Below are 9,469 nucleotides of genomic sequence, written 5' to 3'. Positions count from 1 at the left end.
CCTGAGGCTTAATGTGGTTTCTTATGGTTGTGAATATTTCATATTGTGTGTGTGCCACTCGGTTTCACCACACCAGATAAGAGATATTGTTCAGGCCGTATCCATTAGTACGAATAACGAGTCTGTTTACAAATAAAGTGTTCCACATGGTCTTGTTATTCAGTAAACCCACACAACATCAGTAGTAATGGGGCAGTCTCAGATTTATAATGACCAGAAATAACTGATTAATTTGTTGTGTCAACTATACCTTCATTACATGAATAAAAAAACATAATAATAAAAAATTAATTTACTACTATTGATAAATTTATATTTAAAAATGCAATAACAGTGACCAGTATTGACGTGTGGCATGGCAGTTTGAATTTGAATCTCATCTCCCAATCGACAGTGGACTCGTATCTGTTCTAATACAGGATGAACGTTTTTTTCTCGATTTTTATATTCTTCATTGAGGATTCTTGAGGAAAAAAGTTTGTTTAAAGTTTGTTTTGTTTAATGACACCACTAGAGTACATTGATTTATTAACCATCGGCTATTGAGATGTCAAACATATGGTCATTTGACACAGTCATAGAAAGGAAACCGACTACATTTTTCCATTAGTAGAAAGGGATTTTTTATATGCACCATCCACTGACAGGATAGCACATGCCACGGTCTTTGATATACTAGTTGCAGTACACTGGCTAAAACATTTCAAGGAAACAACTGTTTACACCATGTGGCAACACATAACATTTTTATATTCTTTAGTTAATATTGCAGATTATATTTGGGATCCGTTAATTTTAGTTATTTATGACAAATATGTGGAATAATTCAACACAGTTTTTGGATATTTTAGAAACATATTCATTTTTGTAGGTCATGGTTAAATATGTAAATATAATGTTTGTTTTAATAACTTCGCTTGTATGGGGTAAAACACAAATGAGATTTAAACATCAATCCAGTAGGTAAAATTATAAGTCAAGAGGTTATGCTAATTAAGCAAAAGTTTGTTGATCCATATGTGTAAAAATAATTACCACAAAGAGTTATAATTTTGATTCTGTGTATGTATCAATGATGCCAATCATCCCACAAAAAGTGTGTTCAATTGACATTGAAATACCTATGTATAGAAATTTAGAAATGGTGAAATATGGCAATTAATCTTTGAGAATGCACCAATAATATACAATATCGCCTGTCCAGCCCATTGTATCTTGTACTATACAAATAGAACCACACCTTTTGCCAGTAATGGAATGGAATAGAATAGAATAGATGTTTAACGACACCCCAGCACAAAACATACATCGGCTATTGGGTGTCGATCTATGGTAAATGCAAACAGTAAATGATGAACCAGATACCAATAATGGATGTCGTCAGCTTTTATATATTCGGAAGTCGTCTTGTCATTTTTAACCTGGGACAATCAAATTTGAGTTAGCGTTCTTGTAAATAAGTCCAAAAAGACATCGGGTTGAAGGAAATAAAAGAAGAGTAAGTTGACAGGATTTGAACCTACTGCACAGCGCCACGGATCCGCACATGGCCATAATTCATAAAGCTGTTAACATCGTCCATATAAGTCTTCTGCGTTGAAAGTAGCAAGAGTTTAGTGAATGAGGCTCCAGGGCCCAATTCCACAAAACATCGTAAGCCTAGCTTTACTCATAAACGTACATCTAAGAGGGAAATCCAATTCTTATAATTACGAACTATAAATAATGTAGTTCGGAATATGCCAAACTCATTTGCTTTAATCTAGAGCTACTATGATCCATTGTCTAACATAATTGTCTGTGTAAAATAGGTGTCTGTCACATGTAAACGTGCTATGCTAACCAGTAAAATAGGTGTCGGACACATGTAAACGTGGTATGCTAACCAGTAAAATAGGTGTCTGTCACATGTAAACATGCTATGCTAACCAGTAAAATAGGTGTCACACACATGTAAACGTGCTATGCTAACCAGTAAAATAGGTGTCACACACATGTACATTTTGTAAACGTGCTATGCTAACCAGTAAAATAGGTGTCGGACACATGTAAACATGCTATGCTAATCAGTAAAATAGGTGTCGCACACATGTACATTTTGTAAACGTGCTATGCTAACCAGTAAAATAGGTGTCGCACACATGTACATTTTGTAAACGTGCTATGCTAACCAGTAAAATAGGTGTTGCACACATGTAAACGTGCTATGCTAACCAGTAAAATAGGTGTCGCACATATGTAAACGTGCTATGCTAACCAGTAAAATAGGTGTCGCACACATGTAAACGTGCTATGCTAACCAGTAAAATAGGTGTCGCACATATGTAAACGTGCTATGCTAACCAGTAAAATAGGTGTCACACACATGTAAACGTACTATGCTAACCAGTAAAATAGGTGTCGCACACATGTAAACGTGCTATGCTAACCATACATTTCTTACACACCTGTTGCTGAGAATACCATGCATTATTTTTTATAACGCATGTATGTGTGTTAATAATTTCAAGACGTACGACTGGCTGCTCCTAGGTGATGACCAGGTCACCACTGCCATGTACATCAAATGAAAAACTACACAATGGCAATCGATTACATTGTGGCGTATAGTTAACCTGACAATCATGGGTCTGTGACGCATAAGTTTGCTACAAGTGCAACGGCTGTAAATTACTTTTAGTCGAAAAAGATGTAAAAATTTGCTTTAAGCCTGGTTTTGGGGGATACTTAAGAAATAGAATAATACATTCGTGTCCGTTAGATACCATTTATCTCACAACGATTTGTTTTAAAATGTGTCTAACGAGCCACTCATGTATTCTCTATTTAAACAACTCGTGAAATAAATGGTATCTAACGGCTACTCGTGTATTATTCTCTATTTAAACAACTCATGAAATAAATGGTATCTTACGGCTACTCATGTATTATTCTCTATTTAAACAACTCGTGAAATAAATAGTATCTAATGGCTACTCGTGTATTATTCTCTATTTAAACAACTCGTGAAATAAATGGTATCTAACGGCTACTCGTGTATTATTCTCTATATAAACAACTCGTGAAATAAATGGTATCTAACGGCTACTCGTGTATTATTCTTATATAAACAACTCGTGAAATAAATGGTATCTAACGGCTACTCGTGTATTATTCTAAACACTCGTGTATCTAACGGCTACTCGTGTATTATTCTTTATATAAACAACTCGTGAAATAAATGGTATCTAACGGCTACTCGTGTATTATTCTCAATTTAAACAACTCGTAAGATAAATGGTATCTAACGGCTACTCGTGTATTATTCTCAATGTAAACAACTCGTGAAATAAATGGTTTCTAACGGCTACTCGTGTATTATTCTCAGTTTAAACAGCTCATTGTAAGATAAATGATATCTAACGGCTACTCGTGTATTATTCTCAATTTAAACAACTCGTGAAATAAATGGTATCTAACGGCTACTCGTGTATTATTCTCTATATAAACAACTCGTGAAATAAATGGTATCTAATGGCTACTCGTGTATTATTCTCAATTTAAACAACTCGTGAAATAAATGGTATCTAACGGCTACTCGTGTATTATTCTCTATTTAAACAACTCGTGAAATAAATGGTATCTAACGGCTACTCGTGTATTATTCTCTATTTAAACAACTCGTGAAATAAATGGTATCTAACGGCTACTCGTGTATTATTCTCTATTTAAACAACTCGTGAAATAAATGGTATCTAACGGCTACTCGTGTATTATTCTCTATATAAACAACTCGTGAAATAAATGGTATCTAACGGCTACTCGTGTATTATTCTTTATATAAACAACTCGTGAAATAAATGGTATCTAACGGCTACTCGTGTATTATTCTCTATATAAACAACTCGTGAAATAAATGGTATCTAACGGCTACTCGTGTATTATTCTCTATTTAAACAACTCGTCGTGTATTATTCTTTATATAAAAGATAAATGGTATCTAACGGCTACTCGTGTATTATTCTCAATGTAAACAACTCGTGAAATAAATGGTTTCTAACGGCTACTCGTGTATTATTCTTTATATAAACAATCGTGAAATAAATGGTATCTAAAACAGCTCACTCGTAAATAAATGATATCTAACGGCTACTCGTGTATTATTCTCAATTTAAACAACTCGTGAGATAAATGGTATCTAACGGCTACTCATGTATTATTCTCTATATAAACAACTCGTGAAATAAATGGTATCTAACGGCTACTCGTGTATTATTCTCTATATAAACAACTCGTGAAATAAATGGTATCTAACGGCTACTCGTGTATTATTCTCTATATAAACAACTCGTGAAATAAATGGTATCTAACGGCTACTCGTGTATTATTCTTTATATAAACAACTCGTGAAATAAATGGTATCTAACGGCTACTCGTGTATTATTCTCAATTTAAACAACTCGTGAGATAAATGGTATCTAACGGCTACTCGTGTATTATTCTCAATGTAAACAACTCGTGAGATAAATGGTATCTAACGGCTACTCGTGTATTATTCTCTATATAAACAACTCGTGAAATAAATGGTATCTAACGGCTACTCGTGTATTATTCTCTAAACAACTCGTGAAATAAATGGTATCAGCTCGTGTAAGATAAATGATATCTAACGGCTACTCGTGTATTATTCTCTATTTAAACAACTCGTGAGATAAATGGTATCTAACGGCTACTCATGTATTATTCTCTATATAAACAACTCGTGAAATAAATGGTATCTAACGGCTACTCGTGTATTATTCTCTATTTAAACAACTCGTGAAATAAATGGTATCTAACGGCTACTCGTGTATTATTCTCTATTTAAACAACTCGTGAAATAAATGGTATCTAACGGCTACTCGTGTATTATTCTCTATATAAACAACTCGTGAAATAAATGGTATCTAACGGCTACTCGTGTGTATCTATTAAACAACTCGTGAAATAAATGGTATCTAACGGCTACTCGTGTATTATTCTTTATATTAAACAACTCGTGAAATAAAATCTAATGGCTACTCGTGAAATAAATGGTTTCTAACGGCTACTCGTGTATTATTCTCAATTTAAACAGCTCATTGTAAGATAAATGATATCTAACGGCTACTCGTGTATTATTCTCAATTTAAACAACTCGTGAGATAAATGGTATCTAACGGCCACTCATGTATTATTCTCTATATAAACAACTCGTGAAATAAATGGTATCTAACGGCTACTCGTGTATTATTATCTATTTAAACAACTCGTGAAATAAATGGTATCTAACAGCTACTTGTGTATTATTCTCAATTTAAACAACTCGTAAGATAAATGATATCTAACGGCAACTCGTGTATTATTCTCAATTTAAACAACTCCTTGTAAGATAAATGATATCTAACGGCTACTCGTGTATTATTCTCTATTTAAACAACTCGTGAGATAAATGGTATCTAACGGCTACTCGTGTATTATTCTCTATGTGACATTACAATATTTGTGAAACTGGCCCCTGAATCACTCGACCACCGGGTCGTCCCCATAAGCGGAAGCCCAATTAACCGTAGTTAATAATATGTCATGTTAAACACTAAGATGTTAACACAACATAAATTGAAGCCCAATTAATCGTAGTGAAGAAAAGTACTGTTAAACTCTCGGTTTGAAAGCAGTGTTTGAATAAAACCTATTCGAGACTACATCTTTAATGTAAGTAAGCCTATGAAAGTATAACCACTAAATATATTCCCTACAGTTGTAGCAGTTAAATAACGTATACATAGCATTTCATCAAATGCATATTATATATGATTTATTTATTCTTTCATCCATTCATTCGTGTGCCACAAAAAAGATTGTTATGGCATATGTCATAATGATAGAATCATACATAATTATGTAGCCATTTATTGTAAACAGTCTTAAACAATATTCATTATTCTTTAATGACAGCAGGTGCACCAGCTTTTATAAAAATTACATTTGTTTTTTGTTTTTTGTTTATATATACAAGTGACATTTGTGAAAGCTTTCAAAGTTATTCTGTATTTTATACACGCTGTGTTCCTTCCTCCATCTTACAATGTTTGGTGGGGGTGGGGTTTTTTGTTGTTTTTTTGTCTTTAATATTCCCAACCTAACATAGAAATAGAGTTTTAAACACAAATTATTTTTTATTCCAGTTTAATTTTAATACAGTTCATTTAGTTTGGTTTTTATGTGCATTATACGTTGCTGCTTCCCCCAAACTGCTTGTAGTATAAACAGGTGAAATGCTACGCAATTACGCGTTAATACAGGGAGCTTGTTTATTCCTTATCTTCGAAGAACAGCTGCTCAGACACTGTCGTTATCTGGAGAGATAGCAAACACTGGGTACCGTTAGTCAGATGGTAATATTCGATAGCTCCGGAAATCAGGTTAGTCTTTACTGTTGGGCTTCACCGTCAGCCTTTACTGTTATGCTAGGCTCATACTATCAACTGTTATGACGAAGTTGGTCAACTCGACGGTTGCGTTGTAATTTCCCCAACTTCCGACTTACGACGGGTGCGCTCAGATTAACAACTAATGGGTTATACGACGAGAATCGAGTTGTACGAGCGCTCAGTCTAACAACTAATGGGTTATACGACGAGAATCGAGTTGTACGAGCGCTCAGATTAACAACTAATGGGTTATACGACGAGAATCGAGTTGTACGAGCGCTCAGTCTAACAACTAATGGGTTATACGACGAGAATCGAGTTGTACGAGCGCTCAGATTAACAACTAATGGGTTATACGACGAGAATCGAGTTGTAAGAACACTCAGACTAACAACTAATGGGTTATACGACGAGAATCGAGTTGTACGAACACTCAGACTAACAACTAATGGGTTATACGACGAGAATCGAGTTGTACGAGCGCTCAGATTAACAACTAATGGGTTATACGACGAGAATCGAGTTGTAAGAACGCTCAGACTAACAACTAATGGGTTATACGACGAGAATCGAGTTGCAAGAGCGCTCAGACTAACAACTAATGGGTTAGACGACGAGAATCGAGTTGCAAGAGCGCTCAGACTAACAACTAATGGGTTACACGACGAGAATCGAGTTGCAAGAGCGCTCAGACTAACAACTAATGGGTTACACGACGAGAATCGAGTTGCAAGAGCTCTCAGATTAACAACTAATGGGTTATACGACGAGAATCGAGTTGCAAGAGCGCTCAGATTAACAACTAATGGGTTACATGACGAGAATCGAGTTGTAAGAGCGCTCAGATTAACAACTAATGGGTTATACGACGAGAATCGAGTTGTAAGAACACTCAGACTAGCAACTGGACAGTCGTTGAAGTCGTGACAGCAGAACGTTGGCTAACTTTGTGCTGGCAGTTGGTAGTCTGACCCTGGCATTAGTCTCGACGGTTAGTCCTCGCATTCTTCATCATCAGCCAATTAGCGATATCTCGGTGACACGCTGTGTGCAACACGATACAAGATATCCATCATGTTTTTCTGGTTTTCATTAGCAGGGATGGGGCCTACCTCTTACTGGCAGTACAATATTTATCATACTACAGGAATAGCAAACCCTAATGGATTCATTGATATGAATGTATCCTGTGACGCTATGAGCCGTCACAGATTGGGCGAGTCCTACTTGACACACGAGTACTAACCATCGCTAACGTCTCTGCCCCCACTTGGAGTATTGTGTCCGATATTAATCCCGTTTGTCATCATCAGAAAGATGTTTTGTAGATGCAGATGGCTAAAACTTGCGAGTTGTGTTACTATAAAAAAAAAAAGAACACCAACATTAAAGCAATGTGTCGGGGTTCCAATCATCTTAATGAATTTTCTTGGAAAAGAGCCATAGTTGTTATATTGAAGGTGAAGACAATATAAATATAAATATGTACGTACATGTGTCTCCTCGGCTTTCAAGTAGACGGTCCCGAGTTGGCTGCCATTTAAAGATGTTTTCTACTAATACAATCTGTTAACGACTAAACTTACACACCCAAATCTATTTTGTTGTTTAGAAGAAGGAAATGTTATATTTAACGACGCACTCAACACATTTTATTTACAGTTATATGGCGTCAGACATATGGTTAAGGACAACACATATATATAGAGAGGAAACCCTTTGATATACCAGTCGTGGTGCACTGGCTGGAACGAGAAATAGGCCATTGGGCCCACCGACGAGGATCGACCTTAGACCGACCGCGCATCGAGCGAGCGCTTTACCATTGAGCTACGTTCCGCCCCTGTTGTTTGGAATACCGTTGTTTCTATATTCAGTGTGTCTGGTGGAAATAAGGTTGATGTTGACCTCGTACAAACTCTTAACACCACGAGAAAGACATTTAAAATACACACACCGATATGTTACGCAGCCATATGTATTGAATATGTAATGTTAGTCATTACAACGTCTCTTTTTTGTGGGCAATGTTCATCTTCACAGAGAGATGGCTTCGTGTCTGACTGGGTCAAAGTTCCAAGTACACCTAACTTCAACACTACCAGTCCTGCCAGTTGACAAATGTGACAGTCTTTGTCCCCCACCCCCACCCCACCCCCCAAAAATAAAATAAAATAAAATTTTAAAAATCGTTTTATCATGGCAATACATGACATATTACCATATTACAAGTCTGTGCGGAACTAGGAGTGTTGGAAAAGCATATGTCGAAAATCAACCATTAAAGGTTCCACCGTCTTAGTACTTTAGGCGAGGGTTGAAATATTTCTATTTATCGTTCATAATTGGGTTGGTATTTTTAGCCACATACGTTAACATTGATGGCAACAGGATTCTATTTGGTAGAGTCCAAACTGCTGTTGGGTAGGTTTTCGTATCAGTTGAACGCTTTACCCGACTCCATGCAGTAAAGTCGCAACCGCTGTGTGTCGTTTGCCGAGAACCGGCCCTCGCCATGATTTACGGTTTTGTTGTTGAGATTGTATGACGTTGACTTGGTGTGAATGTCGCTCGACTTGACAGACAGACGCCTATGTCCAGACACAGAGTTGTGTAAGCATACGGCCTGCTACCAACATACTTCACTTTATATAGTATAGCGTATCAATTATAGTTAGCGGTGCTTATGGAAGTTGAAGTTTGTTTTGTTTAACGACATAACTAGAGCACATGGTTTTATTAATCATCGGCTATTGGATGTCAAACATTTGGGAATTCTGACACATAGTTCTAGAGAGGAAACCCGCTATATTTCTCCATTCGTAGCAAGGCATAGTTTATATGCGTCATCTCACAGACAGGATAACACATACCACGGCCTTTGCCTTTGATATACCAGTCGTGGTGCATTGGCTGGAACGAGAATGACTAATGTAAGCTGAGCATAGAACGACGAGGTAGTTGATGTATCGTGGTGATTTGGTTGGTAACGATGTATCATGGTGATTTGGTGGTTAAGAGTTGGTAATGATGTATCA

The sequence above is a fragment of the Gigantopelta aegis genome, chromosome 4 (genome assembly GCF_016097555.1).
Source record: "Gigantopelta aegis isolate Gae_Host chromosome 4, Gae_host_genome, whole genome shotgun sequence".
Lineage (NCBI taxonomy): Eukaryota > Metazoa > Mollusca > Gastropoda > Neomphalida > Peltospiridae > Gigantopelta > Gigantopelta aegis.
This window is presented reverse-complemented; position numbering follows the sequence as displayed.